Source organism: Mixophyes fleayi, chromosome 10, assembly GCF_038048845.1.
Source record: "Mixophyes fleayi isolate aMixFle1 chromosome 10, aMixFle1.hap1, whole genome shotgun sequence".
NCBI lineage: Eukaryota > Metazoa > Chordata > Amphibia > Anura > Limnodynastidae > Mixophyes > Mixophyes fleayi.
Genome location: NC_134411.1, coordinates 45,535,754 through 45,548,457, shown reverse-complemented (window position 1 = coordinate 45,548,457; position 12,704 = coordinate 45,535,754). Strand labels below are relative to the sequence as shown.

The window sequence follows — 12,704 nt, the reverse complement described above, 5'->3', positions numbered from 1 at the left end:
CCTGTGTTGAGCGTAGCATCCTGAGTCAATGATTTGCTTGCTACCCAGCAGTCCTGGTTTAAAAATAAGCAGTCGGGAAGATCCAGCCTGAGTAACCAGCAAAGAGGTGCTGCAGCTGTTTCACACTACACGCAGATATAACGGGTTCCAAATGCCGGTGAAGGAGCATGGGGGTGGTACCACAGTTCACATCAGTTTTGTTTTGTTTTTATACCAAATTTATTTTTCAATTTTTAATTTTCAACCATAACACACAACGGCTACATAGAACAGTCATCTATTAATGATCTAATAATGCAATCAAAATAAATACACCATGAGCACAGTCTTATAGCGACAATGCAGCTAACCAGATCAGCAATATTCAATAAAATGTTACAAGAAAAAGTAAATAAACACAACCAACAAATGATCTACAGTATTCATTGTCGCTATGCTCCTTCGAATTTAGTGAGGATCATTATTTAGCCCCATTGAATATCTAGAATTAACCTACCAATAATTGTACAAGTCTTAAAACCCAGTTTTTGCTAGAGTACACAAATTTCTCATGTCAACCATCTCATTTATTAAGGTAATCTAGTCTCCTACTTTAGGACGAGTGTTGACCATCCAGGTACAAGCTATGCATACTTTAGCCAGAATTAATTAAGGTTTTATTTATAAAGGTATCTGCGCAGTGAACCTGATTATTATTGTATAAAATGCATTCACCAGCTTTAAAAATAGAAAATGTTTTATATGCTCAATGACGTTAAAAAAAAAAAAAAAAAAAGAGAGTTAATCGCTTACCCTGGTGGTCCAGTGGGCATTGGGGTATATCTAGTGACCTTAATGAAACCCCTCTGGTTTCTGTTTATGGGAAATGCTGTGATTCTGAAGTGTTTCTCCATTTTGGGGGATTCAGTGGAGGGGCTGCACTTCAGCCAGAGCTGGTAGCCGCAGAGCAATGGCACCAGAGGGGCTTCTAATGGCACCTCCTGGCATCAAATCCAAGGAGATGTATTGCCTACCTTCATGTTAGTGTAGTGAGTTAACAGCTTTTTTTAAGAGCTGTTCAAGAGCAAATACTACTGATAAAGATCCTGCTCTGTTCCTTCAGATAAGAGCTAATCCATTCCATAGATGTCCTGTATTGAGCGTAGCATCCTGAGTCAATGCTTTGCTTGCTTCCCAGTAGTCCTGATTTAAAAGTAAGCAGTCAGGAAGATCCAGCCTGAATAACCAGCAAAGAGGTGCTGCAGCTGGTATACATACACTCCACGCAGATATAATGGGTGAAGGAGCCTGGTGGTAGCACCACAATTCACATCAGTTTACTAAGAAAAGAAAATATCCACAAAGGAGGACATATATTTTTAATGGTTAAATAAGCATGCTCTCAGATATAGATAAACCCCCTTCCTACTCAGCTGTAGATGAGAACTGGTAAGGAAAAAGGGGCCTTATTGCCATTCATAGCGCTCTGTAGTATGGACAGATTGAGTCCTCTAGACCTAGGAGCCCTTTGCTATATGAGGTGATGGGCATGAATTATTAACAAGGGATTATGAAAAGTTGGCAACACCATTTAATATACTATTCGTTGGGGAGGGATTATTATTAAAATATAGCAAGAATAATGCTAATTTAGTTGTCTTAATATGAATGTTAATATTGAGTCTATTACTGCAAATGTAAAATGCTAAATAACTTATTAAACTAATAAAGGACTGTCCTTAAAATGCAAATGACGTTGTTAAACCAGTTGCCCAAAGACCCTACAAAGTGTTTCTTTTATTTGTTTTAGACCTGCCTTCTCTGACAAACTCTATATACATATATACTCTATATACATATATATATATACAATATATATAAACTCTTCATACTGTATATATACTTAGAAAGCACTGATAATTGCTACCAATAAATACTTCATCTCAATCTTAGATGTTTATGTGTAATAATTCATATGCAGCTTTCAATGGGCATAGTCATGTTGCAATTGTTAATATGCAAAAATTCTAGAACTCTAGAATAGTTCATTACATATTCTATAATACACAAAAATAATAATAAAAAATAAACGTTAACCTCCCCGTCGGGGAATCGAACCCCGGTCTCCCGCGTGACAGGCGGGGATACTTACCACTATACTAACGAGGATTGGTTGAAAACAAGCAAACATTTGAAAATGTGTTTTTGAAATGAGATATGTCCACTATATTAAGGAAATTTATAACAGTATTTCTAAATACTTGGAGTTGCGTTTTTCATTATATGTTTATTTTAATATATTACTTAAAGAATTGCGAATTTTCATAACACATCAATAATCGGAACCTGCGTGTGATTTCCTCATTAGCATCCTTCGATCTTTCGTACATAGCTTTCTATATTTCACAATTCATCCTTAGTAAACCAGAGATGTTCGCACAATGATTTGTGGTACATAATGCATAAGTAAACAGTAAAAGACAGAGGGTTGGTGAAACATTGCAGTACACATTGCATCGTGTAAAAATACAGATACAGAGAAGATCAATATAAGCCAATCCTCGTTAGTATAGTGGTAAGTATCCCCGCCTGTCACGCGGGAGACCGGGGTTCGATTCCCCGACGGGGAGGCTCTGTTTTTTTTTTTCCTTTCTTATTAAAAGTTACTTGGCCATTAAAAGTCGTAGATTGATTGTTACAAATTAACATCTAGGATTGAGATATTTATTGGTAGCAATTATTAGTGTGTTCCAAGAAAGTATATATATATATATATATATATATATATATATATATATATGTATATATATAGTTAGTATATATATAGTTTTTATAAGGTATGATTAGTTTTTATTTTTTAATGTTCGTAACCCAGTTTTTCTAAAACATTGACCTTTTTTTAACTTTACTTTTTAGTTAATATTTTTTATATCTCTCCTAATACATTGACGAGTAAAACAAGGTGAAAAAAAAGCTTCAGGTCCCACCGAGATTTGAACTCGGATCGCTGGATTCAGAGTCCAGAGTGCTAACCATTACACCATGGAACCTTGCATGCACCTAATGCTACTCCTGTGTAAGTCGTGTGATTGCAATGTATTTTTTTGTGTTTAGTAAATGCAGTTTGAAAAGATTCTGCGTTCTGCGATCTCACGACAGCAACAATGCAATGATGCACAAAACCGGGAACATTTAAAAAGTTATGCTTAACAAATGCCTCCATTCTGGGTGAAGTTATCATGATATTAAACTTTTAAATTCTTTGTTTCCCAGCAGTTTATATAAAACATGAAGAAAATAACTATATTTATCTGGTAGGACCTCTGGCTGAGGCCCTGCACACCTAAAGGAGTTAAGAGCACAGAACACCTGCATGGTCTTTTTAAATTGCTCTGCACCCGCTCTGCTACTCTTGTTGATTTCACCAATGCTATAACTCAGAGTTCAAGCAGAAATAGTTACTTGTTTGTAGTGCTCCCTCACCAGGCTAATAAGCGATAGGCAAAAACAAATTTGTCCTTAATTTAAAATACGTCTTCCTTCACCTTTCCTTTCCTTTTCAAAACTCAGCTCCATTTAGCATTTTGAACTTGTCACATTGATCTGTGTCGCTTATTCAATTTAATTAAAAACAAAACTGTATAGTGGAATGGAGGTCTGCACGAGCGCTACTGAGGGTGAAGGTGGAAGGGTGCTGTCACACCTGCACCTATCGCAATCTCCTACTTGCTTATCCTTAGGTGGGGACTTGAGGATGACCCATTGTCTTCAGCCTTTTCCATGGGAATACATCAAGATTAAAACCTTACCAATTTCTTTTTACTTTGGAGAACAACTATTCTCTTATATTTTAAAATGAATATCAGTTTATACCTCTCCCCGATCACAATTTTGCCCCCCACAAAAAAGAGAAAAAATCTTGCACCATAGGCTGAAGCCTAGTCAGCCTACTGGAGAATTAGACCCTGGAAGCTTGAGATGGTGGCAAGGAACAGTACTGCAAGATGTCAGTCCAGTCACATCCATATTCACTGAGAGCGCCCTTCCAAGCCCTGCGCATTAGCCTTCCACCCGCACCTTACCGGGCTTCTGTAGAAGTGCCCATGAGGGTGGTATTGTCTGCTTCAGCCACAATGTGCGGGGGTTTTGTCCCCTTAGCCACCATTTGCACCACAAATGGTTGCTGGCCACAATCGTTTTCCACCTCAGTTAAAGAGATTAGTAAAAAAACAAGAATGGGTATTACAGGTAGACAGGTAAGATGGCCCTGCTCGCAAGCTTACAATCTATAGGAGAATAGGAGTTTGATATATGAGGTTAAATTCTACATATTGCATATTGGTCCAGCCAGATTGCAAATGTAAAAAGGGCATAGTGGGCTATATGATCTAGTCACACAACAAGGTTGGTCATTGGGTCAGAGGGTGGTTGTTTTGTGTGGACTGTTTAAAGAAGTGGTAATAGCAGGCCTGGCGCTCCCATTAGGCAAGGTTAGGCAGTTGCCTAGGGCGCCGGGCTCTGGAGGGCGCCACAGAATGAAAATTACTTTAAAACTGTGCCGCCACCGCTGACCATACCTTTCATGGCCGCCGCACAGCTTCAGATAAATCCACGGGGAGGGGGGAGGGGCTATTGATCACCACCGCCACCTCTCTGCTCCGTCTCCTCCCCTCCACTCACTGACTGTCGGGCGTGACATCATCATCACGGCCCAACAGTGTCAGTGAGTGGAGGGGAGGAGACGGCGTAGAGAGGAGCAGCTTTATGGAGGCAAGTTAAGGTAAGAAAAGACGTGGGGAGGGTGGGGCGCCAATTTTGACAGTGAGCCGGGTAGGGCCACCGATTTTGTAAGTGTGCCGGGTGGGGGCCGCCAATTTTGACAGTGTGCCGGGTGGGGGCGCAGATTTTGTAAGTGTGCCAGGTGGGGCGCCGATTTTGAAAATGTGCCGGGGGGGGGGCGCCAATTTTGAAAGTGTGCCCAGGGCGCCAAGGACCCTAGCACCGGATTAGGGCCGGATTAACCCTAGGGCTAACTAGGCTACAACCCAGTGGCCTCGGGCATCCAGGGGGTCCTTGAAAGTGCTCAGCAGCAGTATTTATCGGTCTGGGGCGTCCCTGGCGCGATCAATGCTGCTGAGCACTTTCACTGCGGTCCTTCCCCGGCGCGGTGTAGTCTCCTTACTGAGGAGATCTCGTGAGTCTCACTGTCACGAGATCTCCTCAGTAAAGAGCGTACAGCATGCCGGGGAAGGACTGCAATGCCAGGAAAAGGAGGTAAGTGCCCTGGAGGCAGCCCGGCTCACCTCACGGGGGAATGGAGGCCACCTTAGCCCAGGGGCCTCCATTCCCTTAATCCGGCCCTGAGCACCGGCTCTGGGTAATAGGCTACCCTAGGGAGGTTAAGAGGGTGGTTGAGGAAATTGATAAGCTGGCCTGAAGAGGTGGTTTTTCAGAGAGTGCTTGAAGGTTTTAAGGCTAGAGGAAAGTTTTTGGAGGGAGGGAATTACACAATGTGCATGCAGTCAAAAATAGTCCTGTATCCAGGAAGGGGAGCAGGTAATGAGTGTGGAAGAGAGACACAGATCTTGTGCAGAATGTAAGTATTAAGTTGGGAGATATTTTGAGACGAGTAAAGAGATGTGTTTAGGTACAGTTTTGTTGCTGGCTTTGTATGTTAGCAGAAATATTTTACATTGGATTTGGTAAAAACAAGCAACCAATGTAGAGACTGACAAAGCAGAGCAGCAGTGATAGAACAATTTGCAAGGAAAATCAATCTAGCTGCTGTGTGTAAAATAGAGTGCAGGGATGTGAGTCTGGTTCAGGGAAGACCAGTAATGCTGGTATGGCAATAGTCAATGCGGGAGATTATGAGTGCATGAATTCAAGATTTTACAGTGTTTTGTGTGAGATATGTGCATATTCTGTAAAAGTTTCTTAGATGTATGTAACAGGATTTCGATATAGTTTGGATGTGGGGAACAAAGGTTAGTTCCAAGTCAAGGATCACACGTAGGCTGCAAACTTGTTTAGTAGGATTTATTGTCAACAGAAATAAAATGTTCATGTAGGTAACTTCTGTTGGTTGGTTGGAATATTATTAACTCTGTTTTGAAAGATTGAGCTTCAGGTGGCGGGAGATCTGCCTCCGCTTCTACTGCTGCACTGCATCTGCAGGCTGCTTTGCATCAGCAACTCCTGCCTCTGGGACTATATTGAACTTGTTACTATTGTTTCCTGCAGTACCACTAATTTACCAAAGGTGCTGCTATTGAGCCTTGTCTCTTTTCACTACCAGGGGTTAACTTGTTGCACTAAGCAAATCATTAGCACTTTGCATTGTTGCACCTTTCAGTTTATTCTGTTTTCTGGGACTCCTACAAACTGCTGCCGTCATCTCTATATCTGATGTCTCTCCATTCAACCAGTCTATCTTCACCAGTTGTATTCCTTTGTTACCAGATTTCATCATCACCCAGAAATCCTTGTTTATTGTCTGCAATGTTCAGTTTGTATCATTCCCTGCATTCTCTGGTTCATACCTGTTCAAATAAATATTATATGTTTTCTTCATATCCATATCTGTCATCATTTGTAGCTTCCAGCATTGAAGATGAAATGGCAAAAAGCCAGTCAGTAACTGTTATGACTGCCTTTGTTTTGTATCTGGCAGCAGTACCTATAATCCATCAGAGGTGCTGCTGCTGTCCTGCTCCTGAACTCTGCAACATGCCTGAAGGAGTTAATCTCCTTGTTTGATGCTAATTAGAACTGCACCTGTTGCACTGCTTTAAGTACCTGCCTCTAGCTGTGCTCTGAGCAGTTCATCCATTTGTTCCTGGCTGCTGCGAACCTGCTCCTGTGCTATTTGGTATATACCTGCTGGACTGAACTTCTGTGTATGACCCCTACCTGTACCTTGGACCTTGCCTGCTTGCCTTAGACCCCAAATCATTTGCCTGTGCCTTGGACCACGCTGTTTTGCCTGTTGCCCTGACCTTTTGGACAGACTTCTGGACCTCGCCTATTTGCTTGATCTCTGCCTGGCTATTTGGATTTGTTTGTCTGGTCTCTATTTGATCCCTGGACTCTGTCTTCTTTCCTGGACAGCCTTGTGCCTTCTGGACTGGGGTAAACTTATTATACTTGTTCCTGCCATTTTACTATACAGTCTCTTTTGGAACCTGTTATCCGTGGATTTGTTAATATATTTACCTGAATAAAGACACTTTGCCTTACACTTCCGTTGCACTTTGTGAATGCACTGGAATTCATAACAGTAACACGAGCAAACGCACATGGTGAGAGATATGGAGAGGATAGAAAAATTTGGGTATCATCCACATAGTTTTCCAAGAGAAGTGGTATAGATTGAGAAGAGCAGAGGACTTAGGACTAAGCCTTGTGATACTCCAACTGATACAGGAAGCAGAGAGGAGTTGGATCCAGAAACACTAACAGTGAAAGAGTGACTAAATAAGTAGGATGAGAACCATGACAGGACAGGGTCCTGAATACCTATCGATTGTAGCGTTTCTATGAGAAGAGAGTGGTCAACATTGTCAAATGCAGCAGAGAGATCCAGGAGAATTGGTAATGAGTAAGAGACTTTAGACTTAAAAGTGATAAAATCATTGACATCCTTTGTTAGTGCAGTCTCTGTGGAGTGTTGGGAATGAAAGCATGACTGAAGAGGGTCCAATAGGTTGTGTGAGGAAAGAAGGAGTGTAAGGTGAGTGTAGACAAATATTTTTGAGAGAGAGTTTGGGTCAGTATTTTGTTTTTTCAAAATAGGAGACTGAATTTTACAGGTCCCACTGAGATTTGAACTCGGATCGCTGGATTCAAAGGCCAGAGTGCTAACCATTACACCATGGAACCTTGCATGTGGGACCTTTACACCTTTAGAATATAATAAGAGTGGGGGTGCCTCCCCTCCAATTCCCCCCCCGCTTATATCTGACCTGGAACATCACGTTGTATGGAAAGGGGTGTGTGTAATTATTCTTGACTGCCTCCATATAATCTCAGGCAATACACACGGTCGTTTGTCTTTCTTCAATTTGTCTTATTTACTATTAAAGTAATTCTATCGTTTTCAATTAAGCATTGCCCAAGCGATTGTATTGTGTTTCCGAAGCACAAAGTAATTTATTTTAGCAGATGCAAAGTTTAACAATTCAACACATGATTATAATACAGTACAGCCAATACCTAAAAGAGATAAATACATACTGTGCTCCCACGGGTACCAGTGAACAGTATTTCACTCTAGAATACTGTGGTCAGAGTAGACTGAAGCTAGTGGGGGCATAGCTATGATTATATACATTCAGTGTTACAGAGAGAACAATGCAGATGACGTGGCTTGCTTCTATTGGTCCAGACTTCAGGTGGGTCCAGTGTAAACAGGTCATAGGCTAGTTCAAACAACCCCCTCAAAGGCTGAGGGTCAACATTCCAGATGATTCTCCCGCCCAGAAACCAGTTACAACTCTGAAAGAGAACTAGTCCTACTTGGTATAATCACGGAGGCACATGAGAGCACTCCCAGCACTTTTTGGTCTACAACCTTACCCACCCAAGAATGATAATCATTCTCAAGGATGCCTGCTTAAGCCTGAATATTACTGGACTGGCATCGCTGGGTGTACCTCTCTTCAACTATGGGGTCAACGTACTTACGGACGTAATGCTACTCAGATAATAGCCCCTCACACTTTCTCCAAGCTCCAAGATTTCCAAATTTTCCTTTACCCCTGAATTGAATAGAATAATTGGCTGGAACGATTGTGCTACTAACTTCTCCTTCATCCCCAATTCCTCAATATCATTACCTGAACCAGCCTCTGTCCCCTGTCAACAATCAAAAGAATTGACAGTGCTGAAAAAAGAATGTGATGAGAGAAACACAGAACAGAAAAACCACAACTTCATGATGGACAACTGTCTTAGCCTTTGGCTCAGGTGCTACTAACTGCATTCGAGACCTCCCAGAACAGATTCATGAGTGCACTTGGACCCTTCTCTGAGTGTTGGCCCCTCTGCAGTGGGTGAAATGGGCACCAGTGTGTCTCTGCTACCCTTGAAGTCGTGATGCTGGTAGCCTACACCTGGTACTTGTCTGTCAAATAACCTGAGCCTAGGAAATTACTGTTTCACAACTTACTCTCCCGGTCCAACATCCTGACAGTTAGTGTAACTTTTCAGGAAACAGTGTTTTGAACGTTCTCGGTTGCTGTCTCACCGTTTACCTTCCCTCTCAAGGTCTAAACTAGTCTCTCAGTTACAAACTCATCCCAAGAGGGGTCAAGAACATTTCAAAAGTCAACAGGTTAAGAGGCAGTCCAGGAGCGATCTTGATAGTGGGGAAGGACTAGTGGCCAAAGCTATCAGCCCCTTCAATCAAGTTTCAACCCTCATTCTATTCAATTCGTTCTAACTAATACCGTTACTTTATGTTCACACTGGTTTGTGGCTAATCAAAAGTATGTAATTTGTTACCACTACTCATACATTATACATTTATTATCAATAGCATGAATACCCCTATCACCTATTATAACTCTTGGGCTATCACATTGAATAGCAAAAGCTTTGAGTATGACACAGTAATACATTAGACACATTTCAATACACCTTTACCCAGACATATTTCATCGGTACACCAGTGTATACTTGAGAATCCTGCAAGGTGGTAATTGGATGACGTGGATTTGTTTCACCTGGAGAAACTCTTCAGGTAACCCAAATCTTCATATATTAACCAATATGTGTATGTGTGCATGTGTGTGTGTTCACATTTTAAAACAAAAACACTACAACGAAAAACAAAACATAGATTTGTTAGCTGTCACATAAAACCCTGCTGTCTATTTGACAGCTATGTTCTGCCTGGTGTGACAGCCATGTATAGTCGTGTGTGTATAAGTGTGGATTTTGCTAGCAGCTACTTCAGTTGGTAACTTTGTCACTGTGTAAAGTCCTCTATGTAGTGTTCTACTCATGTGCTGGTATTGCTATAAAAGATTTTTCAGTCAAATCAACGTCGCCCCCCTAGACTAGAAAAATGCTGAAGACCAATGTATATCAATCGATTTTCCCTCTGCCAACTCACATGTCATTTTCAGTACCCCACATTCAGCTACTTGACTAAGTGAGAAAGGTAAAGGAGTCTATCTCTATAACACTTTCTTCAAATATAACAATACCCAGTACATGTCTGTCTAACAGTGAAAAAATATAAAACACAAAAATTCTACATTTTCTAGGGTTTCACATTATGTCGTATCTTGTGGCAAAAATCCTACTCCAATGTTCTACACAGAAATGCATATCTGTATGTCTAACCTCCAGCAATCTCGTGTCCCCACCCTTTGTGCATACATATAAAGGCTCATTTTTGTACAGAAGGCACGAAACACAAAAAAAACAAAACAGATATGCAGTCTATAAAACATGAATCGTATTTTCACAGAAAAAAAAATTCTGCTTAACATTAGCAGCTTCTATACACATAACACCAAACCCCTTACTGTTTCTGTAACTCATGTCAATCTAGTGTGTATATCCTTGAGTTCGTCTTATGTAAAAAAAATGTCTTAGCCCCATTAATGAGACTGTGTCTATGTCTTTTCGTATCTCTATACAAGAGAAGAGAGAGAGAGAGAGAAAGATAGAGAGATACTAGCATAGATGTAAAGAATGAGAAATAAGAAAGCAATGAGTAATAAGAATACAAAGATTTGAATACAAGGGTTTGAAAACAAATAGAGATGCAAAAAAAGAGATTTTTACAGTAAACATGACAGCTGGATTGGACCCTATGGGACAATGGCTGTATTCATTTCACTAATCCCCTTAGCTATTCACCAAACTATGACTCCTCCCCATACTTGACTAGAGGGTCTTACATCAACCGTGCAATCCAGTATCGTCCGTCATTTGTTTATTAAGAACTCGGTATCACCATAACTACATACCTTTGCAACAGACTTCCTGACTTATAACAGAGAAATGGAAAAAAATGAACTCTTGGTGACTCATCTGAGATACATAAAACGATATTTTGGAGCAAAGTATGTACATACTTCATTTTTGGATAATGATTCTCAGCCAAACAAATTATCATGAGTCACTGCAGCCTAAAACAAAGAGTGTTCCAATGATCCATTGTTAATTTGTCTTTCAAGAGTAATCTTTCTATTTCTCTATCCCACCCCTTAAGCACTACGTCTATATTCCTTTTGTGTACCCTTATCTGTGAGAAGAAAAAACAAGATAGTTATCTTAAAACAGCAAATGAAACAAACATTTTCATTCTTTACCATTGGCCAGCGATCAGGAAAGCAAACATGTTATAACATAAAACAAACAAGCAAAATAAACAAAGTATACTTTTTAAATCACTCTTTTTCTAAACCTGCATGTTAATACTTACCACAGTTTAATATTTACCACGCCTGGCTGTAGGACTACAGGTATGACATTACTTCTTGAGTTGGCTACAGTTCCCCCTCAAAGTATTAGTTGCTATGAGATGTGCAGTCAACTGTTGGGAGACCTCTGAGACTGGTAAACGCTTCCTTTATGGGTGTCTAGGTGATTTCCAACCCAGGTATCCATCTTTCTCTCTCTACAGTTCCTACCCATGTGTCCCTTTTTAAGGCAGTAGAAACACATCCTTGTCATGTCTGAACAATCTTTTGCTAGATGTCCTATTTTATTGCATTGAAAACACTTCCTCAACTCATGTTGTTTCTTTTTCTTAAACCAGGTGTTCTTATACTGTGGTCGTGTGTGCAGTCCCTCTTGTGCTGGGATACTTACCATCATTATCCTATCACTTAGTGTCTCTTTCTGTTTATTTATACTTCAAATCATGTCCTATAGCTGACTCCCTGAGAGCATTTGCAGTGATTCCTTTCCAGTTTGCACCCTTCTTTTCAAGTTTTCCCTGAGGCCATCCATTAAAACTATAACAGCAACCTCCCTGTAGTGTACATTAACTTTTATGTCTGATACCCCAGTGTATTTGACCATCGCTATCAGAGCTCTGTGAAAATAATCTGTTACCTTTTCACTATCCTTTTGTTTGATAGTAAAACTTTTACTCCAGTCCATTACCACAGGGAAGTATATGGCCAACTGAGAAATTATGCGGTTAATTTTTTCAAGGTTATCGCCCTCTGTTGAGGATCTATCCTTCTCCAACATACAATCCTTAATAAACTTTTGTATATCAGTATTGAGAGGAAGACAGACCTTCAACATTACTCGCCAATCGTTATTAGTTGGCTTGTACATATTGCCACAATATCTAATAAACTTCTGGCACTTGGCCAAATCTTTTCTAGGATCAGGGAAAACAGACAAAATTGAAAACATTTCAGACCTAGTCCATGGATCATGCTTTGCTACATGTTTTAAGGGAAGTGCACCATCTCTGTCCATCTTCCCATTGGGAACTGCTGTTGTGCGGACAGGATGTAAGCCTACCAAATCACTATGTTCTGAACTAGTTGTTGGAATTGCTGTTGCAGTATAATGGATGTCTCCCCCTGTGTTAACCTCTTCATTATTCTCACCACTTTCAGCCGCTGCCCCTGCTGGTGGGGTCGTTCCTTTTCTTTGACCTGAAACATTACTTTTAACATTACTTAAAACAACATACAAGTTACTAGTTACAGTTTTTAAATTTTTGGTATTGGCTGTACTTACCGCCC

The 12,704-nt window shown here is 40.5% G+C and overlaps 3 non-coding genes across 3 annotated transcripts; 1 reads left to right on the top strand and 2 right to left on the bottom strand.

Annotated features, from left to right (window-relative positions):
• Window positions 1-2,076: 2,076 nt before the first annotated feature.
• TRNAD-GUC (transfer RNA aspartic acid (anticodon GUC)) lies at window positions 2,077-2,148 on the bottom strand. Its single transcript has one exon. It is a non-coding gene; the product is annotated as a tRNA-Asp (tRNA).
• Window positions 2,149-2,537: 389 nt separating this feature from the next.
• On the top strand, window positions 2,538-2,609 carry TRNAD-GUC (transfer RNA aspartic acid (anticodon GUC)). The gene has a single exon. It is a non-coding gene; the product is annotated as a tRNA-Asp (tRNA).
• A 348-nt stretch (window positions 2,610-2,957) lies between these two features.
• TRNAQ-CUG (transfer RNA glutamine (anticodon CUG)) lies at window positions 2,958-3,029 on the bottom strand. The gene has a single exon. It is a non-coding gene; the product is annotated as a tRNA-Gln (tRNA).
• Window positions 3,030-12,704: the final 9,675 nt, after the last annotated feature.